Source organism: Abramis brama (assembly GCF_963993115.1).
Source record: "Abramis brama genome assembly, chromosome: 2".
NCBI lineage: Eukaryota > Metazoa > Chordata > Actinopteri > Cypriniformes > Leuciscidae > Abramis > Abramis brama.
The window spans coordinates 3,563,311-3,579,987 of record NC_139964.1 but is presented as its reverse complement, the minus strand read 5'-3'; the positions used below and the strand labels follow the sequence as shown (position 1 = coordinate 3,579,987).

The 16,677-nt window shown below is 36.7% G+C and overlaps 1 protein-coding gene and 1 long non-coding RNA gene across 4 annotated transcripts in view; one reads left to right on the top strand and one right to left on the bottom strand.

The window, feature by feature from the left end:
- The window catches only part of LOC311077514 (apoptosis-associated speck-like protein containing a CARD), a 56,255-nt gene that overhangs the window by 4,952 nt on the left and 34,626 nt on the right, over positions 1-16,677 (bottom strand). Inside the window, exon 1 of one of the 3 annotated variants that reach the window (XM_084106059.1) lies at positions 6,109-6,248. The exons of 1 other annotated variant lie outside the window; for it this stretch is intronic. The gene's annotated coding sequence lies outside the window, so the exon portion shown is untranslated. Of the gene's footprint in view, positions 1-6,108; positions 6,249-16,677 lie in introns of those variants that run through there. One more of the 3 variants, XM_084106057.1, reaches the window with a different exon arrangement.
- LOC311077525 lies at positions 6,826-10,810 on the top strand. The gene is made up of 4 exons (XR_014604912.1): positions 6,826-6,867; positions 7,117-7,250; positions 8,999-9,155; positions 10,467-10,810. It is a non-coding gene; the product is annotated as an uncharacterized lncRNA (long non-coding RNA).

The following is a 16,677-nucleotide window of genomic DNA, read 5'->3' as shown; positions in this document are numbered from 1 at the left end:
ATAGGTTATACACAAAACAAAAAACACCTAAAAAACGTTCTCTTTATGTTACAAAAAAATAACCAATAGAGAAAATTCTTATTTGGTTCCCCCCAAAAAATAACCAAATGGGAACCATATGTGAACGTTATATGGATCATTCGTGTTTAATGGGAAGATTTGAAAAAGTTGTAGTGAAATGACCATGTAGGATATGATTCTGATTAAGGATGTTTCTATACGTCCCTTATGTATAATTATGATTTACTAATGCCTCGTTTCCACTGAGCAGTACGGTACGGTACGGGACAGTACGGTACGGTTCGGGTCTGTTAACCATGATCTGGCTAGCGTTTCCACTGCCAACAGTTCCCTTACTTGATAGGCGTGGTGTTTCGATCAACGTCATTTTCGCGCGAAGAAGAACATAGTAAACTACAATGGATGACATACAGCAGATCTTGTTCTTGCTCCTCGACATGTTTGTCACAAGAAGACAAGCGCCGACATTAGGCTTTTCTCAATATCAAGTACGCAAAGTTTGTACTTGCCATGTGCGACTCCTACAGTACATGCAAATGGTACAGAGCGTTTTTAAAAGCGTCACTCAGCTCGCTCTGCTACTCCGGTTATCTCTGTTAACTTGCTCTGTATGTACATTTTAAGCAACAATAAAATGCTTTTCGTTTTCATTTAAATAAATTAAACATTATAGGGACACAAATGTGGTTCATGCGCAACGCATATTCATTATTCACTGCACGTTATACGTTATTCTATTTATAACAAAACGAAATTTAAAACACAACCCTAACGTTACCTCTTTTCGTTTAAATAAAAAAAAATTAAACATATTCCAGGCAATATATGCGTTTGTACAAATGTTGCAATAAACATAGTGATAATCTTGTAATAAAAAAATGACAAGAAACCATATTTCTTTTTGTAAAATTTCAGTTTTATCAATAATAGCCTACACTGTTAACCCTTGATGTAAAATTCTGACAATATTATACCATTTTCCATTAAAACAGTAATATACCGTAGAAAATAAAAGTAGCCTACAGGAATATACTGTGAATTAACAGTGCTCAAAATCGACACTCAGAGGCTGTTTTCCCAATCACACCCTATACCCTCATTCACTATTCCCTACATTAGTTCACTAATATAGTCCCCTTGAATGAAAAGAAGTGAGTGAATTGAGACACTGATGAACACCTGATAAGCAGAATCACTGAAGGACAGAGAAACAAGAACAGAAAAAAAGAGAAACACAAAAACTACAACTGACTTCCAGCCACACTGAGTGTGAAACCAGTTTACAAACCAGTTTACGATTATTTCTTTCATACATGTACAAAAGTTCTTGTTGAGAATTAACAGAGATTTAGTTATTAATAAAATTTGTTGTCACCATGATGGAGATCAGTATTTGCTTTAGTTGGTCTCTTGTCCCTGGACTTCTTACCTTTCATCTCTCTCTGACTGCTGTAACAGTGAGTTTATAAAACACATTTGTTATGGCAAGAAAAAGTCAAGAGGAAGATGATCAGGTGTTTTTATTTTTTTGTGATGATGTCACAATCATCCTTGGACGTGCCTGATTTTCAGTTTTTTCCTGTATATAGTCATTGAAATTATAGTTATCTCATATTTAGCATGTATCTGTGAATCTATAAAATAAAATCAATATTTCTGTAATCAGGTCTTCTGAAGAATATTGTAATCATATAGTGCATTCAATTTTATTTTACTCCTGCTTGGCTCAGACACACACAGATATCAACAATCAGCATATGAATCTCAACAATGGTGAAAAGTTTCATGTCGCAATGCATGCTGGGTTCCAGGATAATATAAAACTCCCAGCATGCACTGCTGCATGAATAATAATAAAAAAGAAATATTGCCACCATTGTTGAGATTCATGTGCTAAATTGTGATATCTCGGTGTTTCTAAAACACAGTGTAGGTCTGTTTCTCTGGTTATGCATCATGTGTTAAAAAAAAAGAAAAAAAAAGTCATTGTATCTTATTGCTGCGTTTTCACAGTGGTGGTAATGTAACACTTTTGATTGATTCTGAATAAGTGAGAATGAATTTCTTAGTGAATGAACAGGCGATATGATGATTTTGTCATCATAACCATTATAACTGCAGTCATTCATAAACTGTGTGTGCACAAGTGTGACTTGCAAAAACACAGCTCAAGCAGCAAAAGAAAATCTAATGTTTTAGCATCAGCATCCCAACTAAAGCAAGCACTGATCTCTATAATGGTAACTTCAAACCAAACATTTTCAATTAAACATCTCAATAACAACTTCTGTATGACAGAAATAAAGTCATACTGGTTAATAATAAGTGTAATAATGTGTAATGGCTGGAAGTCAGTCGTAGTTATTGTGTTTCTCTATTTTCTGTTCTTGTGTTTCTCTTTTCTTCAGTGATTCTGCTTACAATCACTTACATATTCCCTTAATTATCTCACTGCATCGTTACTTTTTACTCGTAGTGTGGATTTCCCTGAGGGGTTGAAAGGGTTAACTGTGTAAGATAAAAAAGACACACCCACAAAATGTATTTTAACAATAATAAACTGTAAGTTATAAAACAGGTTTATACTGGCAACACTGTTGCCAGTAGTTTACTGTAAAATTATTTTTTTGGGTCACCATTGTGCAGAAGAGTAGAGCCTGTGCTTCAGTCCAGGAGAAGATCTACAAACATTGATGATTTGCTGCATGTTGCTTTATTTAACAGGCGGTGACTGTGTAGTTGCTGATCCAATGGAAATCTTTTTATGTACAATAGTTTTTTAGTGGTCTCAAATGAAAGAAGTTCACAGTAATACTTTGCTCACATTATTAATGCATTATAAATTTTAGTTAATACATTTAAATGACAGTTGGTCAATTTAAGGCAGTCGGTTTCTGCAAGTGTAATTAGTTAACTATAATTTAGTGCATTTTTACAGAAACAAACTAGATTACAGTAAAGAACTGTACAATTAACAGTATTTTACTGGCAACAGTGTTGCCAGTATTTTACTGTAAAAAAAAACGGTAAGGTCTAACAGTGTATATAAAAGTTTAAGTAAAAGGTACAAGAAGCTATACAATAAGAAATAAAGCAAACAATTCAGTCAAATATCCAAATGCAGCGCTCTAGTCTAACATTACAAGTAAAGTTAAATATAAATAGCCTATAACGTTAATATGAAACTAAACTTAGCCCTCAGCCAAAACGATTGACAGGGAACTCATTATATATTCACGAGAGCAAAGATCGCCCGTTAGGTCTACACAAGACGAATTATATCTCATGTTTAACCACTACCGTCGGAGTAAGCGACGAACGTCAGAAGATTAGCCGAGGAAAGGCTCATCCAGCCGGGAAACATGAGCGCCGAGCGCCCGCTGAACGCATGGATCTCACAACCGGGGAAAAAAAATCATCTTTATAAATAAACCACAGATTTGAGCTTTAAACAACTACATTCTCGCCTGAAAAACTCTTAAAATTACATTTCGTGATACAGTAACAGTAGTATTATATTAAACTGTATATTAAAAAATGGCGCTTCTTATGTTGTCATTCCCCTTGTAGCACGCGCAAGTGACGATTCTCTGTCAACCAATCAACGTCCTGCAGTGAGTCTAGCTCCACCTTTTAGTACCGTTCCACTGTGCTAGGTACCCCAATGGAAGGGTACCTAAAAAGTGGTACGGTACGGTTCGGCATTTTGGTACCATTCACAACTTTTGATAGTGGAAACGCAAATAAATGCGTACCGTACCGTACCGTACTGCTCAGTGGAAACGAGGCATTAAAGTTCTTGCATTTGACTAGTGTTTTATTTTGTATTTCTTTACGGGGTTATAAACGGTGTTATTTGGGTCATTCCTGGTGGTGACTTTCCTGTCCCAATGATTTATTTACTCATATTTTCTCTAAAATGAGTCACATATTTATAATAAATGGCTTAAATTGTAATTTAAATATTCACTCATATTTTCTCTAAAATGAGTCACATATTTATAATAAATGGCTTAAATTGTAATTTAAATATTCTTTACCATTTAAACAGAGATAATAGACATTAAAAATACTATTTTGTATTTTACACAATTTGAATTGATGTATGCATTCAATTTTATCATGTCCTCAGTGCACAGTAATCAACTTCTGCAAGAAATATAAACCATGAAATGGCAAAAACCTCAAAATATTTTTAAATTATGTTATTGACTAGGCTAAACTGCCTCTAATCATACATATAAATCATGTGAAAATGTAAGTCTTTTTCTTTAAATTTTCTTCAATTACTGCGTCCCTGAAGTCATCTTCCACCCTGTTAGTATGTACTTTTCTGCCTTCCAAATCTGACTGCAATTTCATTGAGACCATTTTCAAGAAGTGACATCATTTATTTTTCCCGCTGGAATTCAACTGTACAAACTGAGGAAAGCTTCAACTCTCACTCCTAACTTTATTTTTAGTTTTTGAAATGTTATCCTGCTTGTCCCACCCTTAAAGTTCCACCCTGTTAGGCTATGTTATTGAGAATGTTTGTCCTATCAAAAAAAATTAAAAACAAATCTGATATATTTATACAAGTTCTGTTCATCTGTAGAAGGTTACCTAGCTAAATGTTAATCACTCAAAGAGCTATGACTAACTAATTTTCCACCCTGTTAGGTCTATAAACCTAACAGGGTGGAATGTGAAACTAACAGGTTGGAAATTCTAATAGAATTTTGTATATGTTTGTTAATCTAGTTAATTCAAATTAATTATAGTATCTTTATTTTTAATCAGACATAAATAAATAAAAATGTAATTTATTATGTCTGTCTTCTCTAATTTGTAAATATTTCTCTAGCCATCTGAAGAGAGAATTGTTTAGCCACCATGATTGATTGTGATAAGGAACCACATAGTTATTTTTTGTGTCCCTCCCCCAAAGGAAATTTGGATTTTAATTTTATTTTATTGTTTTGAAACAGTATTATATAGGTGCAGTTCCAAACATTACTGATGGCAAACCATGCAGGACAATGACAAAAAGCTCATCCAATGAACCTTTTAACACTGGTGTTCCACCCTGTTATATTCCGTTCCACCCTGTTATGCTCCTTTCCACCCTGTTAGACAAGTCATTTTAAATAATAATTTGACAGCACTGTTAAAGGGATAGTTCACTTTGAAATTAATTTTTGATATGTTTTAGCTTACCTCAAGGGCATCCAAGATGTAGGTGTCTTTGTTTCCGCAGTAGTTTCAATTTTGATATTTTTAGGTCAAACCGTTCTTGTCTGTCAGTCATATAATGCAAGTCGATGGTCACTGGCTCAAAACACAAGCACAGAGTCCAAATTAAAACAATTCCCCATCGTCCAAATGAAACAATTCCCCATCATAAGTACACATTGATGACCTAAGACACTTGAAAACAGCACACGTCCAAATGATCTGACGGCGCGGGCGGGTATAGATATATACATAGATGTCGCCTTGGCTACGGTTTCGTTCCAATGAACTGCAGTAGCCAAGGCGACATCTATGTATATATCTATACCCGCCCGCGCCGTCAAATCATTTGGACGTGTGCTGTTTTCAAGAGATAACAACGATATAAATACTGTTCGTTTTCTCACAAAAACCGCTCGTTTCGTGTCTTAGCAGAAATGGGCACAAAAAGTACCTGTTTTTAATAAACAAGACATATACTATTCATCAAAAATTGTTTTGCTTGTTTCAAGAAGAAAAAAAAATATGGCATAATATACTACCCAAGAAAAGTTCATTATTGTTTAACATTTACATTATTAACATGTTGTGATAACTATGTATATGTCCCTAACAGGGTGGAATATTTCCATGGACAGTGTCTGCACAATCTACCCATAATTATTATTTTTTGAGTCCCTGAGCTTGACCAATATGTATTCCTTATAGTTAAACATGCCACTATTTTGGTAGAATGCTAAAAACATGAAAATCATGTACTTTTTTTTCCAACACTTATGAAGCCAAAATGTCACCGCATACCAGGAATGACCCATTTGTCAAATGTCCACCGACTGAAAGCGAGCAGTGATTCAGAAGCACAATCACACTCACCTGTGAACTCACACACACTCACTCAGGTGTCTTGAAGTGAAACTCACTCGCCACAGATCACTGAGAGAAACCACACTACTCTCCTCTTCACTGAAGGAGCGCTTTACCTGGGAAATAGAGAGTTAACCGTGTTTCATGGGAATATAGGTCTCGTGACCAACAATACACGGGACTACCTCATACGCTCCGTGCACGGCGACCGTTGACGTTCGAACTTGAGTGTGGGCGCCAGTACTTAAGGTGATCTGACAGCGAGAGACAACAGCGACTGAGTTCCATTACCACAGAGATATTTTTTCACAGTGAGTGTTTTTAGGATTCAAGAGAGGCGACTTGCCTTTCAGAGGGTGACAGCCTCAGCACTTCATCAATGTGTGCCATTATGTACCATTTCGTCACGTTACAACAGAGAAGTCAGCTTTCATGCATTCCCCGTTGACGCTGCGGTACGGGCATGAATGGATGCAGAAGATCTGTTGGATAATAGGCTGTAGACTGTGGGTTTCATGTTCAGCTCAACTCTTTCAGTTTGTTTCTTTCATGCTGAGTAAGCTAACTAGGATAAAAAAAGAGCGGTTTTGTTAGTTTGCTCAAACAACGACTAGCGTAAATTGACGTTTTTGCAGCAAAGCAGATTTCTAATTATCACAGGATCAGCCATTTTGACGAACTTCATGAGTGAGAGCGCCCGCCAATTCTGCCAGTGAACTAACGTTATGGAGTTGTGCATGACATGTAAAATTGCGATCTCTTGCACTGGTAAGTGAACAAACAGTTTGTTTTATTCCAAAAACAGTAACCGTACAAGTATATGTTTTGACTGAAGCTATTTTGCCATCATAATAATGATGCTGCATGATGAACTGTTGGATAATTAGGCTAGACTGTGGGTTTTATGTTCAGCTCAACTCTTTCAGTTTTCTTTCATGCTGAGTAACTAGGATAAAAAAAAAGAGCGATTTTGTTAGTTTGCTTAAAGACGACTAACGTTTACTGTCGTTTCTGCAGCAAAGCAGATTTCTGATTTTCACAGGATCAGCCATTTTGACGAACTTCATGAGTGAGAGCGCCCGCCAATTCTGCCAGTGAGTTAGTGGAGGTTTGCATGACATGTAAAATTGCGATCTCTCTCTCTTGCACTGGTAAGTGAACAGTTTGTTTTCTTAAAAAAAAGTAACCGTACAAGTATATGTTTGTGACTGGGGTTATTTTGTCAGTAATGATGCTGACGAATTGGGGGTTAATCAGGGTTTCAGTTTCTTTCATGCTAAGTAACGTTAGGATTTAAAAAATCGATTTTATTAGTTTGTTAAAAAAATGATTAACTGTTGTTTTTGCAGCAAAACACTACAGACATTGAGGGGTTATGTGCTGCATTGTAGAGTTCATAGGAACGAGCCCCGTTGTCTTTTCAAATGTGCTGTCGCTGACTGCAAACGGACATTTTGTACTTATGCAGCTTTTAAAGCTAATTTCTATCGGGTTCACAATGAGTCTGAACCCTCTGTTACTGCTGGGGCATTTGTTGCAGATTTTAAATGTGCCATTTGGCTGTGTGATCGACAATTTCACACAGTTAAAGAACTTACGTGTCACTTAAAAGAGCATATAGTGGAGGGGCAACCTGTGGCATGTCCAGTAACAGGTTGTAAAAATACATTCACTGTGAATTCATCATTTACTGCTCATATGTCCAGGAAGCATAGAGCATGTTCTGTTGATAGCATAAGTGACATTACAGGGAAACTATTCTTAATGAAGAATGTTTTTATTTCTGTTATTGTAATGTAGGGGTGTAACGGTACACAAAAATCACGGTTCGGTACGTACCTCGGTTTTAAAGTCACGGTTCGGTTTATTTTCGGTACAGTAAGGGAAAGAAATGCAAACATTAAACTGCAGGTTGTTTATTACTATAATTTTTTTTTACAAGTTGTTTACACTTTTTTAAACACTTTTTAATAAAATAGATATAAAATAAAAAAAGAATAAGAAATAAAATACTGCTGCAAAGTTCTCCACTAAATAAAATACTCTCAGTCTCAAACCAATATCACATAATAAAATATAATGAAAAATATAAATAAATAACTATGATTACAGTGCAGGAACAGAAAATAGCCCTATATTAAAATAATATTAAACAAATATATTAATGTATTATTATTTTTCAATAATCAATCAACATAATCAATTTAAGATTTTTTTTCCACTTTTTTAATAATTATCAAAATAAAATATAGTCCAAAGCTATTATTACCAGAGCATGTGATCAGAGCAGGTCATTTTACCATTGTTGCCAGCATGACTATACCAGCTGCTCAGCAAACAGAAGTCTAGTTACTACTGAGAAATGTCACCTTATTTGAGCGGACTTTGCTTTTCCAGTGCGTGATCGGTACATGATTGAAGTGTTTGGGCCGTTAACGACAGAGCAGAACGCAAAGCGCAAACAGGGACTCGAACATTGAGCAGAGAGCGCAGCGGGTCGTCGACACACACACCACGGAACGGAGAGTGCGGCGGCGCACACGAAGCGGAAAAGCTTTTTTTCGCCCTGCAGTCTATTTCATTGGTTTAGGTTACAGTGACGACGGGTAAAACACTGGTAAAACCAGAGAATGTCTAATAGGAAAAAACATTAGAATCAGCTGCAGGGCGGGATTTGCGCTGAACGCGGAGACTTCCGCCACTTAATATGTTCGTGTGGAAACACGAAAATGTACCTATGTTCCGCACACAAAATATTGCATTCAGTCATTCGGTACACACGTGCACCGAACCGAAAGCCCTGTACCGAAACGGTTCGGTACGAATACACGTACCGTTACAGCCCTATTGTAATGTTTTAGTATCTTTGTTTGAATATTTTTTCTTACTTTCTTTTTAGGTCGATCCTGTTTTTCAGCTAAACGGTTCATGCTGTGTGTGGATCAAAACATTATACTTGACAACATCCCCTCCTTCATTTCCGCCCTGTGCATGATGTTTGGGAGATATTATTGCTTCAACATCCATTACCCATCAGCCCTGGAGTTTCTGCAGAGGTATGTCTTCTTGGATAGGCTTTATGCAACTATTTCACTTTATTGAACTTAAAAAAAAAATGAAGGTAGCTGATGAATTGACTTAGGGGTTAGGGAAGCTGACATTTTACCTTTTTACAATTAAGTGGCTAATAGCCAATGATATTTACTTTTTTATTTAAAAGGGTCATGAACTGCATTTTTAATTTTTTTCAGAATGTTTCCTGAGGCGCACTTATAGTGTTAGTATGATTTGTATTTTGTACATCAAAAATAGTCATAATCTAGAAATAAAAGGGCATTTTCTACCCTGATTTTAGCCTCTGATTTAAAAACTGTGTGAAGGGGCGTGTCTTCTATGAGACTGTACATGGCCACTGCTGTGATTGACCAACATCTTTGTATATAAAATAAGTATTACATGTAGAAATCTTAATCTTTTACTACTTTTATACTGTTACAACTTAAAGCTAGTCAAATTAGACCCTTGGAGTAACAGCATGTTGTTACATGTGTTATTATTTTTAAATGTTATAATTAGGCCTATTGTATAATAATGGGGTTATTATTTAGTATTTCCATGAATTTGATGCAAATTTCAGACATATTTGCTTTCATTAAAACCTATAGGTTAGTTGAGTGAACCATTAAATTTGATCTGTGTCAATTTTATCTGTTTCTTCATGATGTTTGTGAACAAAATCTCACTGGATTGTCACAATGAATGGCAAAAGGAATGTTTGGAAATGTAAACTGATATTTCTGACACATATTTTTTTGTATTAAAAAATACAAATATTATATATGTATCCGAGTTTAGAAAGCTCGCGATCACCGCTGCCACGCTACAGACACCAGCACTGGGAGAGCTTCCGACACACACAGGCTTGTAACAGAGTACACTTTCAGAGATATCGACATGACCGATCGGCTCCTCATCGAAAAGATACTGGTGGGTGCATCCACTTCCCTGTTATACCCGCGCTGCAGGGCGGGCGTGGATTGCGCACCTGCCAAAGCTCGTTTGGCTTGATTCTAGACTATACCGAAGACATCTGGCTCCCTGGCGTGATCCCATAAGTCGGTAAATGATCGACTACGTCTCCGTTCCCTCCTTCAGGGAACGGGGGTTACATTAGTAACCAAGACGTTTCCCTGGGACGAGGATTGATAACCACTGATCTATACAGTTAATAATTAATGCAAATTAGATGCATGCATTCATACTGACTAGACAACGATCGGTGTTTTTATAACATATCTGTAATTAACTATGGTGTTAATTATGGTGTTTTTGTTTGTTTGTTTGTTTGTTTACTTTTCCATGATTAGGATGAACATTCTGCAGTGCAATCAGATCCAGAACCACTATTTTGTGTCTGCAAACAGCCAAACAATCCTTCTCAACCATATGCTCAGTGCGGTCAATGTCAAGACTGGTTTCACCCATGTTGTGTGGGATACAAGAGCATTGAAGATATAAAAGTAATTTCACCCTGGCTGTGTCCCGACTGCTCCAAGAAAAATCAAACAAGATTCTTAAAGAGGAAAAAGCTTTCGTTTGGCCATCACAACTCACCTCTTTCTTCAGACTCAGAGGAAACTCCAGTCAAAAAAAGGCCAAAACACAGCAGCTTACCAGAATCAGCCCAAACACCGGTCAAAAACAGCCCAAAACACTCAGAGGAAACAGTGGAGAAGGACCATGACACTGTAAACACAAAATCAGAAGATCAACAGTGTCCCTCACAATTTTCATTAAGACTGTCATGAATGGACCAAAATTAAACCAACCCAACACAAGGGTTGCAGACAGCTTAAAAAAGGCTGGACCGACATTCTGTCTGATAAAATGGCTCCAATGGTCAGCTGTGTTCTGTCCTTCTCATACAATAGAGTCTCCATTTCTCCATTTTGGCAAGGCATTGCTAGCTGTTAATTTCCAGGATGTGCTAAATTTAGATTTTACATATCTAAAAATCTAAGGGGGGAAAAGACTGTGTTTTGATAAATGTGAAAATGTCTGGCCAATTCAATCATTCAAAAGGCCTTACATTTCGACGACACACTAGCAGTATTGAAAGGCAAAATCTCAAGAAGCTACTGGGAGAATTCACACCCATGCATCTTCACACCAAAACACTTGCTGCAGCAGATGAAGAGAAACTAATTCAGGGAAACATGAACGAGGTGCCTCCACAAACAGTACTACAAAAAATCTCAAGTGAGAGAAATCTTGAAAGCAGAATGGACAGAAATCCATGCCTGGACTGAATCAAGATTCAAGAAGCCCAAGACTTGAACCAAAAGTTCACACCTCTCAAGCATCACTATTTACAGTTTGTGGCAATTTCCCCGTTCATCACACACACATGTACACAGTTCCTCAGCTTCAGCTAATGAAAGACTTGCAGAATGACAGCAAACTTCTGCTCTACCTTGATGCCACAGGAACTGTTGTTGCCAAACCTGAAAACTGCAGAAACATACACTGTTAACCCTTGCTGTAAAATTCTGACAATATAATACCATTTTCCATTAAAACAGTAATATACCGTAGAAAATAAAAATAGCCTACAGGAATATACTGTAAATTAACAGTGCTCAAAATCGACACTCAGGGGCTGTTTTCCCAATCACACCCTATACCCTCATTCACTATTCCCTACATTAGTTCACTAATATAGTCCCCTTGAATGAAAAGAAGTGAGTGAATTGAGACACTGATGAACACCTGATAAGCAGAATCACTGAAGGACAGAGAAACAAGAACAGAAAAAAGAGAAACACAAAAACTACAACTGACTTCCAGCCACACTGAGTGTGAAACCAGTTTACAAACCAGTTTACGATTATTTCTATCATACAGGTACAAAAGTTCTTGTTGAGAATTAACAGAGATTTAGTTATTAATAAAGTTTGTTGTCACCATGATGGAGATCAGTATTTGCTTTAGTTGGTCTCTTGTCCCTGGACTTCTTACCATTCATCTCTCTCTGACTGCTGTAACGGTGAGTTTATAAAACACATTTGTTATGGCAAGAAAAAGTCAAGAGGAAGATGATCAGGTGTTTTTATTCTTTTGTGATGATGTCACAATCATCCTGGACATGTCTGATTTTCAGATTTTTCCTGTATATAGTCATTGAAATTATAGTTATCTCATATTTAGCATATATCTGTGAATCTACAAAATATAATCAATATTTCTGTAATCAGGTCTTCTGAAGAATATTGTAATCATATAGTGCATTCAATTTTATTTTACTCCTGCTTGGCTCAGACACACACAGACATCAACAATCAGCATATGAATCTCAACAATGGTGAAAAGTTTCATGTCGCAATGCATGCTGGGTTCCAGGATAATATAAAACTCCCAGCATGCACTGCTGCATGAATAATAATAAAAAAGAAATATTGCCACCATTGTTGAGATTCATGTGCTAAATTGTGATATCTCGGTGTTTCTAAAACGCAGTGTAGCTCTGTTTCTCTGGTTATGCATCATGTGTTAAAAAAAAAAAGAGTCATTGTATCTTATTGCTGCATTTTCACAGTGGTGGTAATGTAACACTTTACTTGAGGATTAAACTCTGAATAAGTGAGAATGAATTCCTTAGTGAATGAACAGGCAATATGATGATTTTGTCATCATAATCATTATAACTGCAGTCATTCATAAACTATGTGTGCGCAAGTGTGACTTGCAACAACACAGCTCAAGCAGCAAAAGAAAAACTAATGTTTTAGCATCAGCATCCCAACTAAAGCAAGCACTGATCTCTATAATGGTAACTTCAAACCAAACATTTTCAATTAAACATCTCAATAACAACTTCTGTAGATGTATGACAGAAATAAAGTCATACTGGTTAATAATAAGTGTAATAATGTGTAATGGCTGGAAGTCAGTCGTAGTTATTGTGTTTCTCTATTTTCTGTTCTTGTGTTTCTCTTTCCTTCAGTGATTCTGCTTATTAACAGCAGGTGTTCATCACTAATGCTCAACAATCACTTACATTTTCCCTTAATTATCTCACTGCAACACTGTCTCAATGTTACTTTTTACTCATTGTAGTGTCGATTTCCTGTGGGGTTGAAAGGGTTAACAGTGTAAGATAAAAAGACACACCCACAAAATGTATTTTAACAGTAATAAACTGTAAGTTATAAAACAGGTTTATACTGGCAACACTGTTGCCAGTAGTTTACTGTAAAATTAATTTTTTGGGTCACCATTGTGCAGAAGAGTAGAGCCTGTGCTTCAGTCCAGGAGAAGATCTACAAACATTGATGATTTGCTGCATATTGCTTTATTTAACAGGCGGTGACTGTGTAGTTGCTGATCCAGTGAAAATCTTTTTATGTACAATAGTTTTTTAGTGGTCTCAAATGAAAGAAGTTCACAGTAATGCTTTGCTCACATTATTAATGCATTATAAATTTTAGTTAATACATTTAAATGACAGTTGGTCAATTTAAGGCAGTCGGTTTCTGCAAGTGAAATTAGTTAACTTGAGTTTTAGTGCATTTTTACAGAAACAAACTAGATTACAGTAAAGAACTGTACAATTAACAGTATTTTACTGGCAACAGTGTTGCCAGTATTTTACTGTAAAAAAACCCGGTAAGGTCTAACAGTGTACTGTACTATGCACTTTGCTGTCCTGTTGCATCAATGACATTAGCCACAACTGTTGCAGTAGCAGAGATGCTATCATCTGACCAGAGCACACCATCTATACAGCACTGGCTAACCTGGCTATCGCGTGATTTTTAAAGACATTTAAACAGCACCTCCAACCTCAAAAAGTGGAGACTGATTTTAGTTGGGCAATTATTCATGCAAATAAACAGTGTTTTGTTCAGTCCAACATCCACAGCTACTTACAGCAATGTCTTCAGGTCTGTGAGGGTCACGTTCACTGTTGTGCACATTTGTGCAGATCACATGATACAAATTCTGTGCTGCAAGGCGTCGAAAGTGAAGTGTGCAAAGCCAACAAAGGACCTGTTCCTGTATTCAGTGGCACTGGTGCAAAATGCCACAACTCTGGACGAGATACAAACTTTGTTAACAGACATTTGTACAGTCTTCCAAGAGAGAGATGATACATCCTGCCAAGAGAGCCTGGACAAATTACAGACTGCAATTAGAAATCAGGTTGTCATTGCTGATGTGGACAGTGCCACCAAGAGAACACCACTGGAAGAGCTAGGATTATTCTCCCGCTCAACACCCAAATCAATAAGACATGACTCACCCTTTGTTGAACTCTTTGAAAATGTATTCTCAGAGGCAGAAGACAAAGTTAAAGTGTAACTTGTCTTGAAGTTACCTTGAAATTACCTTTATTAAACAGGTGCAATGACTTCTCGGACCGGAACGACTAATCGGATTTCCTAATCGCATTTACCTCCACCCTTCTTTTTTCAAGACTAAAGAAATGTTTACTATTTTTTCTCCCATCTATAACCACTTCTTGATCTAATAAAGGCTTTTCTTGGCTTTTTCTTGTTAAGTTTATTTTGGAGTTTATTCAAAGTGGCCTGATCCTCAACAGTTAAAGTGGCTCTCTTCATTAAATTATTAATTTCAGCTGAAATTTCAATTGAGTCTTCCCTTCTTTTATTAGCTATTTTTGTACCATAGGTTCTAACAGCACATCCTATTTCAAATGTTCCCATTGTTTACCAAATTCACCATAATTAATTGCAGAGTTCCAGTGATTTTGGATAAGTCTTTCTATAATGGATTTCAAGTCTTCAACATTTAGCAATGAATTATTGAGCTTCCAGTATCCTCCACTAATTCTATGATTCTTACGCCCAGACAATGCAACTTTAAGGCTAATCATTTTATGGTCAGTTAAAGCAGCAGACAATATAGAGGTTTCTAAAATAAAAGGTTCTAAGTCTGAGGAAACCAACCAAAGGTCAATACGTGACTGTAATGAGAAATATTTGTTGCTCCAAGTAAACTGTTTAGTTGAGGGTTTTATACCCTCCAGATATCAGTCAAGTCAAGGCTGTAACTTAGGGTGACCATATTCCAGGACATGTCCGGCCGGGGTTTCGAGATCGCCCAAAATATCCGGGATACGGCTTTTGCTTTATCGTCGCCATTCATTTTGTTTACATGCACACCTTTTGATTCAGTAGGACTGAATTAATTCCGATTGGTGAATCTGAATGTACTGTTTACATGAACGCTAAACAAGTGATCGGTTGATGTGCGTTTTAGCATTGCTAAGAAAATTCCTGTGTTTTCGTCTCGATCGGGATCCGTGTGAAGCAGAATGCATGACCTGCAAAGCTGGCACGTACGTGTCAGTGTCAAATAATGTAATAATGTAAACATAATGAATGGTGACTGTAGAAAGCAAAAGCCGAATCCCGGGCATTTTGGGCGATCTCGAAATCCTGGCCAAACATGTCCTGGTTAAACAGGACGTATGGTCACCCTATGTAACTTAAACATAAAAGATCACTGGATTCACTGTTTGCTCCAGGAGGAAATCTGTCCATTAAACCATTCATGACCAAATTAAAAATCACCATTTATTAATTTAGCATTAGGGTTATTACTCATGGCAGAATTGACACAGTCTTCAATTTCACCTAATAACAAAGTGTTTGCATCTTTTGAACAGTACCCATAAACATTAACAATAGTGAATTTACAATCATTTATATCAATCAGTAGCATTATCCAATGACCTTTAGAGTCACCCATGCTCCATACACATTTTCCATGGAAAGTATGTGACTAAATTGCAACTCCACCAGAGTGACTCCAAAATTTAAAATCCTCGGGGCACGAATGAGACTCTTAAATGAAAATTAAGTCGCTTTTGCATTCTTTGCAAAAAAGAAAAAAAAAAGCTTTTCTTTTGACCAAGTTCCTCAAACCTCTGGCATTAATGGAACATAATTTCAAAACCATCAAACGTCAAAACAAAAACAAATAAAAAGTCAAAAAAGAAAGAAAAGAAAGCTTAGCTTTTCTCCTTCTAAATTTGAACATATAGGCAAACAGCCATTAAATGATTGTAAACGTAATAAAGAAGTGCTTATTTTCAATAGAATCATCCTTGATTTTACTCAAACACTAGCAGGAATGGCCACGAAAACTGATCTTGTTAAAAATAAAATATTTGAAGACAAATATGTGTATCAATTCCATGTTAGCTTATAAGAACAAAAAAACAACAAAAAAAACCCCAACCATCCAATAAAGGAAGCAGAATTGCTGCATGTCCTCGTTCATCATATTAGGTTAATTCTGGTCCTGATCCAGAGTTACATTTCAACCAGGGTCAATAACCAGTAAACAATGGAAACAGGGAAAGAAACGCTCAGAAACGTCAAGACTTCGCAATGATGGAGTGGAGAGAGACTGAATAAATAGTCCGAATGATGAGCGGCAGCTGTGCAGATAACCAGTGCCAGGCACGGGTCATGGGGAACGGAGTTTAAATGGATAATGTCAATATTCGGGAGAGGGAGCCCTCTGGAGGCGAGTAGGAGGAACCACAGA